Genomic DNA, 15,439 nt, shown 5'->3' on the forward strand with positions numbered 1-15,439 from the left:
AGTCTGTTTTACTCAGAGAGGATTGATTTTCATCACTGATTTTAATCATGATTTAAATAATTGATTTTAATCTTGTTGTGCATTTTTAATTTTAGTTATTTTCCTAACGAGAGGTTGATTCCCACTGGTAGGTAACCAGTAAAAAAAGGTTGATTTGCAACTGAATATACCCTTCACACTAAAATTGTTTTTTTTTTTAAACTAACCGGGAGGATATAGTGTGTCTATATACATTTATGGAAGCAGTTATAGGGCTTAATTTATATTTATTCAGATTCTTAATTTTTACATGTTTATTCTTAGAAAAAATAGTGAATAATGCATTTATTTACTAGCTGATCATGTTTTACTCATGATTTGTGTATTTGGATGAAAATTAGAATTCAATTAAAATTTTCATAAAATCTTTAAAAAAAAGAAAAGTACTTTTTATTTGGTACGTAAGAAAAACCGTTTATCCAAACATGTTTTGCATTGAAACTGACTTATTACCTGACCTATGTTGTTTAATATCTTTTATTAGACCAACTTCTGTTCGTGGAAGGGACAAGCTTTTGAGCTACACAAAGATGCAGAGTTCTGTGTAGGTCAAAAGTTTGTCCCTTCCACCAACAGAAGCTGGTTCAATAAAAGATATTACCTCACCCAGCTTGTCACTGTCGTATCCTGGGACCAACACAGCTAAGACACTGCAAACAATTACTAAACAAGTGAAGTATTATATGTAGTTAGTGAACTGAACTGATTGCTTCTGGTCGCCATGTCCTTCAAGATTTTAGAATTAGCAGATCTCATTGTTTCACAGCTAGTTGTTGCTGTTGATAGATTGCAAGAAGAAAACAAGCTTTCCTGCTTTTTCAGTTCCCAGTAAGTTTATTAACTTTGACTGAACTAGTTATTGAGCTGAACTAGTTGAGTAAACTCAATGAAGAAAATATTCTCCCTACACCTTTACAAGAGGCTATTGCTGTCAAAAGCTGGTTTAGCAGTTCAGCAGACTCTGCTTCCAGGTGATTAACCAGTAACTTCCAGCAGTTCAGTAGCTTGACTTTCTTGAAAACTTTGGCAGCAAACATAATGCTTGAATGGTATTATTTATTTAATCTAAATCATTTTAATAATTATAGTAAGTTTAGGCTTCAACACAGGTTGCGTTTTTTAAAAAATGTATTAAATAAATCTAATCTGAATTTAAAAATCTGATTTTTATCCATGCAGTCTTCAGTATGGTTCTGTATAGTGTGATAATTGTTCCTTTCTTTTCTTTTCCCACATCTTTCTTTCCTTTTGTTCTGTCTCTCCTTCCTTCAAGTTTTCACACTCTCCCTCTCTTCTCCTTTGCACTCTTTGGTGTTCCCTGATCCTAATTTCTGTACTCTCCCCTTTCTCTCTCTGGTGTTCCCTGATCCTAATTTCTGTACTCTCCCCTTTCTCTCTCATGTACAGGTTCATGCTCTTCCCCCCACTCTGCCCCACCCAAATAGTCTCCTCACTCAGGCTTTTTGCCTCCTTGCTTTGCTCTTTACTTTCTCCTTCTAGACCTCTCCCTAGACTCACCTCTTCGCTCCCTCACCAATCCCTCCATAGTGTCATTCCAAAGGCTCTTCTTATCCACCCTCATACTCTCCCTTCCCCAGGCTGTATTAACCTTTTCTCCTCTCTTCCTCCTGGTGTTTCCATTCACCTCCTTTTCCCAGTGCTGTCCTCTTCGGATAGCAGAGGAGTGGGGAACAGACCTGACTCATTTTTTACTTATCCGGCAAAGTTGGGAAGAACATCACCCCTATGAGAGAAAGTTAGTGAGAACATACCCCCACCCTGATTGTATTTATGGCTCTGTGAACTCCTGGGTTAGTCTTCTGATAGCCTGATGGATAGTCTAGGCTAGTGGATAGGCAGAGGTGATTGGAAAAGAGAATTTCCATTCCATGGAAAATTCTAACATTGGTTTTTGTTCCAAATTGGAAGAAAAAGTCAAAACTTCACAGAAAGTTAAAGTAAAAAAAAAAAAAAAATCAAGCCAGGATCATTGAAACAGGATGTCAAATCATTCTGAAGATTGTATTTATATATTACATTTGTTTCAAAGTTAGTATTTTATTAAGTAAAATGTTGACATTAAACAAGTCAAAGCTATTTACTTTTCAAAGTTTCATTAAATGATCCCCTGAACTGTTTTGATTTCTACAAAATTATTTTCTAGTGGAAATCTTTTGTCAAGAAGTTTGATCTATGCTAGTTGTGGACTCAGTGATAGTTATAAGCACATCCGGCCTCATCAACTTCACTTACTCTTGTATTGCCATTGTTGGCTATGAGTATATGAGGTCTGCATCTAGGGAATCCTAAACTCCCAAAGCTTTAATATCACAATGTCTCAGAACAGTGGTTAGTGTCCTCTCTGACATTTAGTTTAGCTATCCAGGGTCTGAGTCTCATTCAGATGTCAGATTATTTACAGTAAGTGTGAAAAAATTATATTGATCCTGAAAGTGATGTTTGACCTTGATGGGATTCCTGGAATGAGCCAGGAAGCCCAGAGTAGAGTTGAGCACCGGCTAACACATGACTGGCATGGCAGGAAAGGAACATTTTATTCTACTACAACATGAGTGGGTTAGAGAGCAGGCATGTGAAACTGCTGGAGCAGTGCAGATAAAGGTGTGGAGGTTTCAGCCGTGGTAGTCTGTATCTGCAAAAAGAACAGGAGGACTTGTGGCACCTTAGAGACTAACAAATTTATTTGAGCATAAGCTTTCGTGAGCTACAGCTCACTTCATTGGATGCATGCAGTGGAAAATAAAGTGGGGAGATTTTATACACACAGAGGACATGAAACAATGGGAGTTACCATACAGACTATAACAAGAGTGATCAGGCAAGGTGAGCTATTACTAGCAGGAGTACCAAAAGGACTGAAGGTAAAAAATCCATTACAATTACATACCACACGGACTATGCTGACAGCTTGTGCCACACGCTCTCAAAGAAACTGCGGAATCACCTGATCAACATCCTCAACAGCAAACAGGGAAAGATTAAGAATGAGCTCTCAAAACTGGATACTCTCATAAAAAAACAACCTTCCACACAAACTTCCTCGTGGCTGGACTTTACAAAAACTAGACAAGCCAATAACAACACACACTTTGCTTCTCTACAAAAGAAAAAGGACACTGAACTACTACATGCCACAAGGGGCCACAACAGTGGTTCCCTTAACCCACTCAGCAATATTGTTAATCGATCCAGCTATACTCTTAGCCCAGCAGAAGAATCTGTCCTATCTCAGGGCCTCTCCTTCTGCCCCTCCACCCCCATGAACATGACACAGTTCTGTGGTGACCTAGAATCCTATTTTTGACATCTCCGACTCAAGGAATATTTCCAACACACCTCTGAACAACATACTAACTCAGACACCTTCCTACCAACACTACAAAAAGAAGGATTCTGGGTGGACTCCTGAAGATCGAAACAACAGACTGGACTTCTACATAGAGTGCTTTCACCGACGTGCACAGGCTGAAATTGTGGAAAAGCAGCATCACTTGCCCCATAACCTCAGCCATGCAGAACACAATGCCACCTACAGCCTCAGAAACAACTCTGACATCATAATCAAAAAGGCTGACAAAGGAGGTGCTGTCGTCATGAATCGGAATATGAACAAGAGGCTGCTAGGCAGCTCTCCAACACCACTTTCTACAAGCTATTACCCTCTGATCCCACTGAGGGTTACCAAAAGAAACTACACCATCTGCTCAAGAAACTCTCTGAAAAAGCACAAGAACAAATCCGCACAGACACACCCCTAGATCCCCGACCAGGGGTATTCTATCTGCTATCCAAGATCCATAAACCTGGAAATCCTGGATGCCCCATCATCTCAGGTATTGGCACCCTGACAGCAGGATTGTCTGGCTATGTAGACTCCCTCCTCAGGCCCTACGCTACCAGCACTCCCAGCTACCTTCGAGACACCACTGACTTCCTGAGGAAACTACAATCCATCAGTGATCTTCCTGAAAACACCATCCTACCCACTATGGTTGTAGAAGCCCTCTACACCTACCTTCCACACACAGATGGACTACAAGCGGTCAGGAATAGTATCCCGGCAAACCTGGTGGCTGAACTTTGTGACTTTGTCCTCACCCATAACTATTTCACATTTGGGGACAATATATACCTTCAAACCAGCAGCACTGCTATGGGTACCCACATGGCCCCACAGTATGCCAACATTTTTATGGTTGACTTAGACCAACGCTTCCTCAGCTCTTGTCCCCTAATGCCCCTACTCTACTTGCTACATTGATGACATCTTCATCTGGACTCATGGAAAAGAAGCCCTTGAGGAATTCCACCATGATTTCAACAATTTCCATCCCACCATCAACCTCAGCCTGGACCACTCCACACAAGAGATCCACTTCCTGGACACTACGGTGCTAATAAGCGATGGTCACATAAACACCACCCTATACCGGAAACCTACTGACTGCTATACTTACCTACATGCCTCCAGCTTTCATCCAGACCACACCACACAATCCATTGTCTACAGCCAAGCTCTACGATACAAGTGCATTTGCTCCAACCCCTCAGACAGAGACAAACACCTACAAGATCTCTATCAAGCGTTCTTAAAACTACAGTACCCACCTGCTGATGTGAAGAAACAGATTGATAGAGCCAGAAGAGTACCCAGAAGTTACCTACTACAGGACAGGCCCAACAAAGAAAATAACAGCACACCACTAGCCATCACCTTCAGCCCCCAACTAAAACCTCTCCAATGCATCATCAAGGATCTACAACCTATCTTGAAAGACGACCCATCACTCTCACAGATCTTGGGAGGCAGGCCAGTCCTTGCTTACAGACAGCCGCCCAACCTGAAGCAAATACTCACCAGCAGCCACACACCAAACACACAAACCCAGGAACCTATCCTTGCAACAAAGCCCTTGAACAGTTGCCAACTGTGTCCACATATCTATTCAGGGGACACCATGCATCTGATGAAGTGAGCTGTAGTTCATGAAAGTTTATGCTCAAATAAATTTGTTAGTCTCTAAGGTGCCACAAGTACTCCTTTTCTTTTTAAAGGTGTGGAGGAAAGTGTTGGCAGTTGGGATGGAAAAGGTGATGCAGAATTGGACAAGTTGTAGAAAATGAGACAGGATTCAATGAGAATCTAGGTGTGAGAGGAGGACAGGAAGGCATCTCAGCAACCAAAAACACATTTTACCTGCAGTCCTCCACCATAGAAAAGTGGACAGAAGCTTGCCCTCTTAGAGCATTGTGCTGAGCAGAGAAACAAGTGTATTGTAAGCAGAAAGCTGAAGCTTTAGTGGACAGGAACTGCAGCACAACCACATGATCAGTTCAGATGTTTCCAGTTTGTGTGTATGGAAGTGTCCTCAAAAATTTTGTTTCACAGAGGCTTTCCTTTTGCTGTGGCACTAGGTGTAACATAATAGGTTTTCTCCAAGATGAATAACAGGAAGAGGAGCAATGGGAAAAGGAACCCTCAGTGGGTTGGTTTTGCATAAAACTTCCTTCCCTTCTTTCATTTTCTGCTGTGAAGGTGGATAACCTACGTCCCCCTTTGGTGGAGATAACTGCCTGATGTAATGCTTTATTCCTATAGGACTGGAAAGAGGATTGTGACAGTGGCTTTCTAGTGAGTAGTTATCCTTTATATCTAGCATATCTCTAGTACAGTAGTGACCTTAGCTACATTTGGTAATAATCATTTCATTTCTTAGTATGCTTGTTGATCTATTCACTAATTCACACAATCTAACTTGCAAGGAGTAGCTCAGTTCCTAGGGTGCAGTGGTTCTGTTGTACACATTAAAAATACACTGCTGAGATAGGGACATATCAATTAAGATGAAAGTGTGCACAGAGGAGCTGCTCATCCACTCAAACCTATGCCAGAAGAGACCCTGCAGTCTCCACCCATGCTGCTCTCAACTGCTGATTCATCACATGGAATGGCCTGAAAAGTCAGTGGAACCTACGGAGTAAGTACAAAACGCCAGGAAAGAGTAAGTACATTGCTGCAGCAGTCAGGGACAAGCGGGTAGAGATGTATCCCAAGGTTAAAAGAGTGGTCCAGATGGACATCAGTCACAAAAAATGATACCAAGATGATTGCAACTGTTGAGTAAATCCCAGGCACAATCCACAGTACCAGACATGCCCTCCAAAATCTCAGTGTAAACTCGGCTAATTTAGAAAGTTGAGTTCCTCCGCTGTCTCAAGAATACCATATTTTGTACAAAGACACTTTGCAAAGCATAACTGCACATCCAATGTAACCGTAGTGCACTTTTTTTTTAATGTGGGAATAATTGAGCAATCTTTGTGGTGCTTCCAACAACAATCTGCTATGCATTTTGCACATATAAAAAGGCAGAGTCCCTGCCCCCACAAGCTAACAACTTAATAGCAGATTCCTGCAAGTGGATTTACATGGGTGTAGATCCTAAATATCAAACAGAAATATAAGGAAAAATGGCTCAGTATATAAGTAAATGGTATATGGCCATATTCAGTAATGTAGTAACTTAATATTTTTGTAAGATAGATACACAGAAATTATCTTTATGTCCATTTTGTGGAGGTACTTAAATCAGCCAGTTGACACAAAAGGTAATAGTTTCTCTTTGGAAATTTCACCCCGGTACCTATTTCTGGTTCCTAGCTAAACTGCTTCCCCTCCTGCCTTGCCCCCAGAAAACAAATGGGTGAATCTTTTCAAAACAACTATAAAAGCATTTTGTACATACAGTACTATAGCAGCTGGTAACCAGCCTTATATTTAGGCTGCCTGACACTTGCCATTATACGATACCTAAGTACTCATACTACTGTTGCTTGCAAAATTGGGCAGGGAGAAGATCCTTCGGCCTTTTCTTTGTCCCATGGAATTCTGTTCAGGTTTGGGTGACACAAACTGTTAGCCATCACCTTTTCCATCTGGCACTTGCATTGTCAGCAACATTTTGAATCATGCCAAAACCACAAATTTCATTCTAATGTAAGCACAGGTCCACACATCAACAATCACTGGAAATTAGGCATGGATACTATGGATGAAATATGATCAGACAATCCAAACATATACACAAAAGAAGGCTGAATGGGAATTTCCTAACATTTGAGTGCTTGACCTTGCAATCTGTATAACACCCTTTTAATGCAGATTTATTTTTTGTAATAATATAAGGGAATAGCAAAGACAGAGATAGGTAGGCAGTCCATACTCATATAATACAGACTTATCTGGTCTCTTAGTTGTTTCTGGAAGATTATATTGTACATATTCCAATAAGCAAAGGCAAACTGTATAGAAATCCTAAAAACTCATTTTTGTATTTGAGTCTATTTTAATTCTAACTCAGGTCTTTTTAAACTTTTTAAATTGCAGTTGGAGGCTTGTTCTGATTCCGCAATAAGATGTAGATGCTACTTAGTTCCATAAAGGGATGCATAAATAAATGCAAAATTTTTCAGTGTCTCTTTACCAACCATTAATAATTATCCACTGATGCAACAGTGTAGTGATAATACAAACACTCAGGAATTTAGCATTTCAGCAGCCTGACATACACCTGTGCTGAAGTTAGGCACTTCTAAGTGTTAAATTTTGCCATCAGCAGTTAAGAATGCTATAGAAATGGAAGGATAATGTTTCATAAAAATAAGTATCATCTTGGGAACTAAATGGTGTTGATTGTTTTAAAAAGTGGAGGAGATACAATCTCAGATCAAACAAGTGTTCAAATAAATATCCTTTATTAAAGAAAAAAATCATTTTTAAGCACCAAAACTGTGAGTATGTTGTTACATCGCATGTACAAGAAAAAGGTGATTTGGTACTTTGTGTACAGGTTTAACTTTGAAGTCATGATAGTAAAAACATGAAATACACAGAATAATAATAATTACAGAAAAGCTGTACTAAAGAAAGAGAGCAAAAGGCAAACAGTCAAACCAATATTTTTTTTCTTTTTAGTTTTCAGGTATTGCTAGAAATGCTCACTTAGTTTTTATTTTTTACACTTGTTGCTTAATACTTTAGAACATTGAGCATTCTTAGGTACTGTAAATTTGCAGGAGTAGTTTTATAATACAATGTGCATTTAAAATGTTCATTTAAATATAATTGTGTTAAAGACTTTCTTAAAGCCAAGCACAATGTGCTAGTGTTTGATTCTATTCATAATATTGCACAAAGCTAGTGGATGGTGAATCAGTTTTCCATTTGATTATTTCTGATTTATTCAACCAAAGTTAGAAAGTGTCAGTTTTATTAACCCTTTATTCATACAAATCTGCAGCTTTCTGCATGTCACTAACTTTGTGGCTCTGCACTTAAAAATACATAAGATAACTTGTAAAGTAGGCAGCAACCACAGAAACATGTATGGAGAGGTCACAGTGAGTCTGTCTCTAATCACATACCTCTCCACAATTCATGAGGGTGAAAAGTATCTTCCAATGGATGTGAAGACTTGAAAATCAAGCAACTCTACCGGTTAATTAATTACTGTGGAACCTTTGAATTACCAAGCACAACCTGAATAAAAGCCATGATGAATTATTTAAAAACTTGATGCTGTGCTTCATATTAGTTGGGACCCTACCCGCTGAGATAATAAACGAGCAATATGTGCCCAGTCAAGGTTTTTCTTTTAACAGACACCCCCAGCGTGATCTTTTCTATCAGCTGTAGGCAGTCTTTCCTCATTCACATAATTATAGGTCCAATAAAGTCACAAATTGGTCATGGTCCATATTTAAAGATATCTGAGAATCCACAGAGGGGAAGGGAAGGAAGACCATTTTGGTAATATTATAAGGCCCAAGGACACAGGTTTTAGAAGATATGAATTACACTAAAGTTATGTAAATCCCAAGTTGCAGATTCACCATGGTCAAAGCCAGGAATTTTGGACGAAGTCGTAACTGAATGGGCAGTGCAAAGAATAATATACACAACAACACCCCCCTCTTCCCAAAATACACTGGCATACCCAGCCCCCTCCTAAAAATTCTAACCTTTAATACATGATGTTTTAGGCAGCAATTAAATATAAATGCATTTTGTAGGAAAATTTTAAATTACAGTATATTTATAGGATAAAAACAGCCACTGCTGTATTTTACACAGCATTAGCCAGCAAGACAGGTCAATGTGCTTCACTATACCAAAGAGCACTTTTTAGAATGAACCTACTTTCCTATATACTCCAATAGCATTCAGCAAATGCAACATGCTCTCTCAGTAAGATACTTCCAGCTCTTACTGCTTCTCTTTACAATAAGCCTTGCTTGGCTGTAGCATATCGATTCTCTAACATTATACACAGTATCTTGCTTCATGCTTACGGGATCATTACCAGAAATAACACAGGTAAAGTAAGTACATAAGTATTACAATGAAAACAGCTGCTTAAACCTTAATTTACAGTTACAGTCTTTAAATTCAGTGCAACGAAGGGAATAAAAGAGAACATTAACTAATGGAAGTTTCTGCTTCCTCGTCTCAATTGGTTGCATTTCAATAAAGAACCGCTCATAGTTTGAAGATTTTTGACTTTAGAGAACATAATGCTGAAAGGCAAAGTGATTCTTTACAAAGAATCTGATGAAGTCTATTGAACCCAAAGTCCCTGATGCAGCCATTGAACACCACAATATCGGATCAAGTTTACTTATTTTACAGCTACGTGTTGTAGAATACAGGCTGCTAAACTTTTGAAAGAAATCTTAAAAGTAACATTTAAAAGAGAAACAAAACTTTCATCTATGCTTAAAAACTAAATCCCACTCAAAATATGCAAACATAATATGCAAAAGTGAATAAAATAAGAATGTTAGTCATTTTTAATGGATTTTGGGACCACAGTGAGGGAGGTACAGAAATTCCTGATCAAAAGACTATTGTTTACTTTTCATTTTTGGTTGCTCTAATAGAAATAAACTGTTTTAATTCTTTTTTCTCACTGATAAATTCTCAGTCCCCACAGTACAGTATATACTCATGCTTCCTGAATTTATATGTATTTCAGATTGGGAAATTCCAATTCCTTACCTCAGTGAACCCATTTCACTACCAAACTGCTCTATTTTGAATAAACAAGCAAGTTTTCCTGGAATGTAGAATGCGCAAAAGATGAGAAATTGTTGGAGATCAGTGGCTAGAAAAAGAACAATGCAGCGAAATGATGTAGTGCATCCATGAAGAGCAAATACTGAAAATCTCTAGTGATCTTTTTATGTGAAAACTTTTTTTCCTCTTGTACACATGTAAGTATTAATGCTATCCCCATAGTGATGTTTGCCATGGTATCTCAAGTGCAGAGCTATTCAATAAACTTACTGTCAGTCACAGATGTGCCAGACTAGCAAGGATTGTCATAATTTCTCTAACTCTTGTGAAAGTAATTGGACTTTCCCCATATAACTTCTTTTGCAATACCAGTATATATCATTATCTAAAAGCACTAGGAGTATTTTTATGCATGGAATTGTAAATGGCTATTAAATTGAATAACTGTTTGAAACTGTGACATCCAGTAACTACTTTAGATTAAAATCTGATTTTTAATATGCTGTAGATAACACACCCCATCTTTCCCTTTTAAAGTTGCAGTTTGAATTTGATATAAACTGTTATTCTCAGCACAGCAGCTATCTTTTGTGTGTATGTGCATAAAATATGATATTTCTATGAATAAGCAGTGTATACAGACTCAGTCAGGAATCTAATATTTTAACTAAATATATATGTATCAAGGACAGGTTTATTCTTAATCATGAACAAGTTTTCAATGCAAAGTTGACAAATCATATGTAGATAAACCTGAGAACTCTGTAGTACAACACAGTACAGAGCTATTTAAACATCTCCCTGTACAGTGATAAATTTGTGGATAATAAATTTAGTCAAGGGGAAGGAACATTATTCCTGTTTTTCAAATTACACTATTCACCCCCCCAACTCAAAAGTTTTGCCAGTGTTTTATGCACACTGTCCAATCTGCAGTTTGGTTTCTTGCAGCAAGAAAAACTAGACATACTTGATGTCCCACCATTGCTGTTGGTCTAGCACTCAGCTAGAGTGGAGAGTGGGAGCCACGATCAGCTGAACCTGCGGACGCAGCAGGTAAACAAACCGGCTCGGCCCACCAGGGACTTTCCCTGAACAAGCGACGGCCCTAGTTTGAGAACCACTGACATACACTATATTATCGTAATTTGCAGATACTTCTGTTTTGTGCTACAGCTAAAAATTCATGCACTGGACCCAGTTTATAGTGTAATATAATCTGGAATATGGATGCCTGTACACCACAGGCACACAAACTACTTACATTTATGATCTATGCTAAATGATTACACATGATACATTTTGAAATTATTAGTTAGATGTAAAACCATAGAAATAAACTGGGAAGAACTTAGGTTGTCAGGTCCTTGACAAGCTAATGATGGATGTGTCATAGAACTGATGCTCTGTCCAAGAAAGATGCTGCCCCAAAAGCTGATACCTGGAGCAAAACTGGTATCATTTCTGAAAAATGCTGCTCATAAGCATTCCTTTTGAAAATGAAAATGTTTCACTAAACATTATAAATAAGGCAAAAAAAAAATCAAGAAAAATGCCTATCAATGCCAAGTATAGAGTGGCAAATTATCTTTCAAAACATGACAGATCTTTATTATTCAGGACAATCATTGTAAAACAGCCTAAACGTTCCAAGATCTGAGGTTCATTTTGGTTATATAACCTATTGCCAAGGTAAATATTCTTGCTCCCACAACTATTTTAAGAAGAACTGTTATAAAAGTTTAAGAGGAATATGTACTCCATTACACAACAATAGCAATTCATGAATCTGCTTCTAAATGAAAATGGAGTACAGTAATTTGTCCTTCATAAAATGAATACTGAACACAAAAATAATTTTGTAAAAGGAAAGGGGTGGCGTGTCTCTCAAACAGTACATAAAATTTTAATGAAAATAAAATGCTGGTCAAGACTGTCATAGAATTTGAGCATTTCTCAACTAACAAACATTACATGGAGCCTTCAACATGGTACAAGATTACTTATAACTCTGTATAAGATGTACTTTTAAGTACTCTGGCATTATAAAACTAGCTGCCCGCAGCTATTAGTCATGCAGTTTAGGATTATTTCTTTTTAAGTTCTCACCGTATTGAAAATTGTACTCTCCCCTCCTTTAGAGACACATACAGTGAGCAATAAGTGTAGTTTTCAGCAAAACAGGCTGTTAGGTATGATGTACAATTTTTTGTAGCTACTAAAGGAAATACTAACAATTAACAGAGAAGCATAACTTTCATAACTGGTGTTAATATGTTTAAGTCCTGCATTCTCCTTAAAGTAAAGAAGGTTACTTACAGTAATCAAACAAGAACAAGTCAAGCTAACAGAGAAAAATAATTTTAAGTATCAAATTACAAAATATTGCTTCTTATAACAAGTTTGTATGTATGGTATAACTATTAACTCAGTTCATCTCACCTAAATATTACTGTTTAAAAGAGCATGGAAAATCTACTTTTAAAATGTAGGGTGTAAGATTATATCTGACCTTCTAAAAAGGTGCTGTAATATGCCATGTTAAGTGTACCATATTGTAAACACATACATTCTTAAATACATGTATTCCACTGTTATGGTACTTATTAGACTGTACAGTCATTTGTTCTTATTTTTCATACTAACACATTTCTTTGCAGTGAGAAGAATAACTAAAGAGATCTTACTTGCATCTCTATCTGAATTTTAGCTATTGTGGAACAGCTATTAAATTTGTTTTTCAAGCAGATGATATTTTCAGTGCACTGAAAAGTAGGTTTCATAGCTGTCCTGATGTTTTAACTGCATCCCCTGGTAGCTTTATCAATGCAGCATTCTTCCCACTTAAAATGTTCCCTCACTTAACTGGCCATATATACTAACACAAATGTAAAAAGTGCTTAAAGAATTGAGAACATCCTGAAGACCCTTTTCTCATTACAGTTATATAAAATGCATAATTAAACAACTTAGCTTTTTGTCCAACCTTGCACTTGTGGAATGAATAAAAAATAATCTGAAAAAAATCAGTGTTTCACGTTTTTTCACATCATTTGCCAAAGGAAGCCTTTTTTCTACTATGCAGCTGATGGTCAAAATTGCTGGCTTTTAATTTTCTGAAATGAAGAGGAAGATTGATCTCCAGCTGTGGGCTATTCTTTTGTTGTTGTTTTTTTTTCCTTGCTTCAGTGGCTGCTAGTCACCTGTGTAAAAAAACATAACAAAAAATAACTGAAAAACATAATTTAATCTCAACTGTACAAATCCCCTCCATTAAATACATTAAGCAGCATTTCTAAACCCTTAGATTCTCACTAATTCCAGTGTTTTAGAGCCATCAGAGTGGCTCCTACCAATCCCAGCAACCAGTGTATGGGGCACAACCAGGCCTTCACTATGCCCTCTTGGGGTTATTGGCAGCCAATACAAGTTAGAGCACTCTCAGGTTGCTCTAAATTGCTACAGGGGACTGCACTGTCACATAGCTGGCCCAAAATCAAAGTATCTAGAAAAATCTTAAAGTCACCTCTTCCCTGAGTTGCTCTGGGCATTCCTTGGTCTCAGTTGAGAATCTGGGCTCTTACGTCATTACAGCATTTGATTGATGACTGAAGTCAAAACAAACTTCTTTGACAGAGACTATGCAATCTTAAAAGTATAAAGGATCTAAAACTTCCAACTGGCTATTTTCTGAGCATCAACAATTTTCTGTGTGTCACTGCATCTTCTGGTAGTGATTCAAATGAATGCAGCTGACTCATGTATTGTCTTGTGAGATTTAGAAATTATAGGGAAGACATCAATGGAAAAAATTTAGTTTCAGAAGCTAATTCACATAACGTAGTTGGAACCTCTGACAGGCCAGATTTAATCTTTCATGTGTTGTTTCATTCTGTATATTTATAACTATTTTTCAAATTACAATCTCATCTATAGAACTTCTAAAATAAGTTCTTGTGAAAGTATACAAGGGTTGCTAAAATGCTTAAAATAGTGCATCAATATTCCACTTTTGCCTTTCATTATGGCATAAGCATACAATTAACAGAGGATTATACTCTATGCAAGGAAGTATAAATTAAGTGCTTCAGAAAGTGCAAGGAGGACTTTTTTTTTTTAAAGGGACAGTTTGTGTGATTTAAGGTCTTAGAAACAGGTAATTATTTGAAGACAAAGACAAAGAAAATATGAATAAGAAATGGAAGTTTCAACTCCCCTCTTAGTGAGTTAGTCTGAGATGAACACTACATTTTAAAACTGGCAGAGAAACCGAACATTCCACTTTAAATTCTCAGTTTTACACTTCACATGCTTCCTCTTTTAAAACTTGTATAAATGCTATTTTTCCCTCAAAATTCAAGAAAAAAGGAATACTCCTTTCACGCCACCCTCTCCACAGCTCCCAAATAAGTCACCCTTATTTTTTATCATACCCTATTTTATAAGCTCCTTGGGATAAGGACTTAGTCTTTGTTTGAAAACACATGCATTTTTAAGACTCTATATGAGTAATAAATTAGGATCAATATATATTACACAGAGCACCCTATGAAGTACTTATAAAACATTGTTACTAGGGCTGTCAAGCAATTAAAAAAATTAATCATGATTAATCACACTGTTAATAACAGAATACCATTTATTTAAATATTTGTGAATGTTTTTGACATTTACAAATATATTGATTTCAATTACAACACAGAATACAAAGTGTACAGTGCTAAATTTATATGTATTTTATTACAAATATCTGCACCATAAAAAACAAAAAATAGTATTTTTCAATTCACCTAATACAAGTACTGTAGTGCAATCTCTTTATGATGAAAGTTGAACTTACATCCTACAAGTCCAATCAGTCCTACTTGTTCAGGCAATCACTCAGACAAACAACTTCATTTAAATTTGCAGAAGATAATGCTGCCTGCTTCTTGTTTACAATGTCACCTGCAAGTAAGAACAAGTGTTTGCATGGCACTGTTTTGGCCAGCATTGTAAGGTATTTACATGCCAGATGCGCCAAAGATTCATATGTCCCTTGATGCTTCAACCATTATTCCAGAGGACATGCGTCCATGCTGATGACGGGTTCTGCATGATAACAATCCAAAGCAGTGTGGACCGCCGCATGTTCATTTTCACAATCTAAGTCAGATGCAACCAGCAGAAGGTTGATTTTCTTTTTTGGTGGTTTGGATTCTGTAGTTCCGCATCAGTGTGGCTCTTAAGACTTCTGAAAGCATGCTCCACACCTCGTTCCTCTCAGATTTTGGAAGGCACTTCAGATTCTTAAATCTTGGGTCA

The 15,439-nt window shown here is 37.4% G+C and overlaps 1 protein-coding gene across 1 annotated transcript in view; it reads right to left on the reverse strand.

Annotated features, from left to right (window-relative positions):
• Nucleotides 1–7,819: 7,819 nt before the first annotated feature.
• JMY (junction mediating and regulatory protein, p53 cofactor) overlaps nt 7,820–15,439 on the reverse strand; it is a 131,539-nt gene continuing 123,919 nt past the window's right edge. Inside the window, 1 exon segment of the mRNA XM_084628362.1 lies at nt 7,820–13,338. The gene's annotated coding sequence lies outside the window, so the exon portion shown is untranslated.

Source organism: Lepidochelys olivacea (genome assembly GCF_965140295.1).
Source record: "Lepidochelys olivacea isolate rLepOli2 genome assembly, chromosome: 5".
Taxonomy (NCBI): domain Eukaryota; kingdom Metazoa; phylum Chordata; order Testudines; family Cheloniidae; genus Lepidochelys; species Lepidochelys olivacea.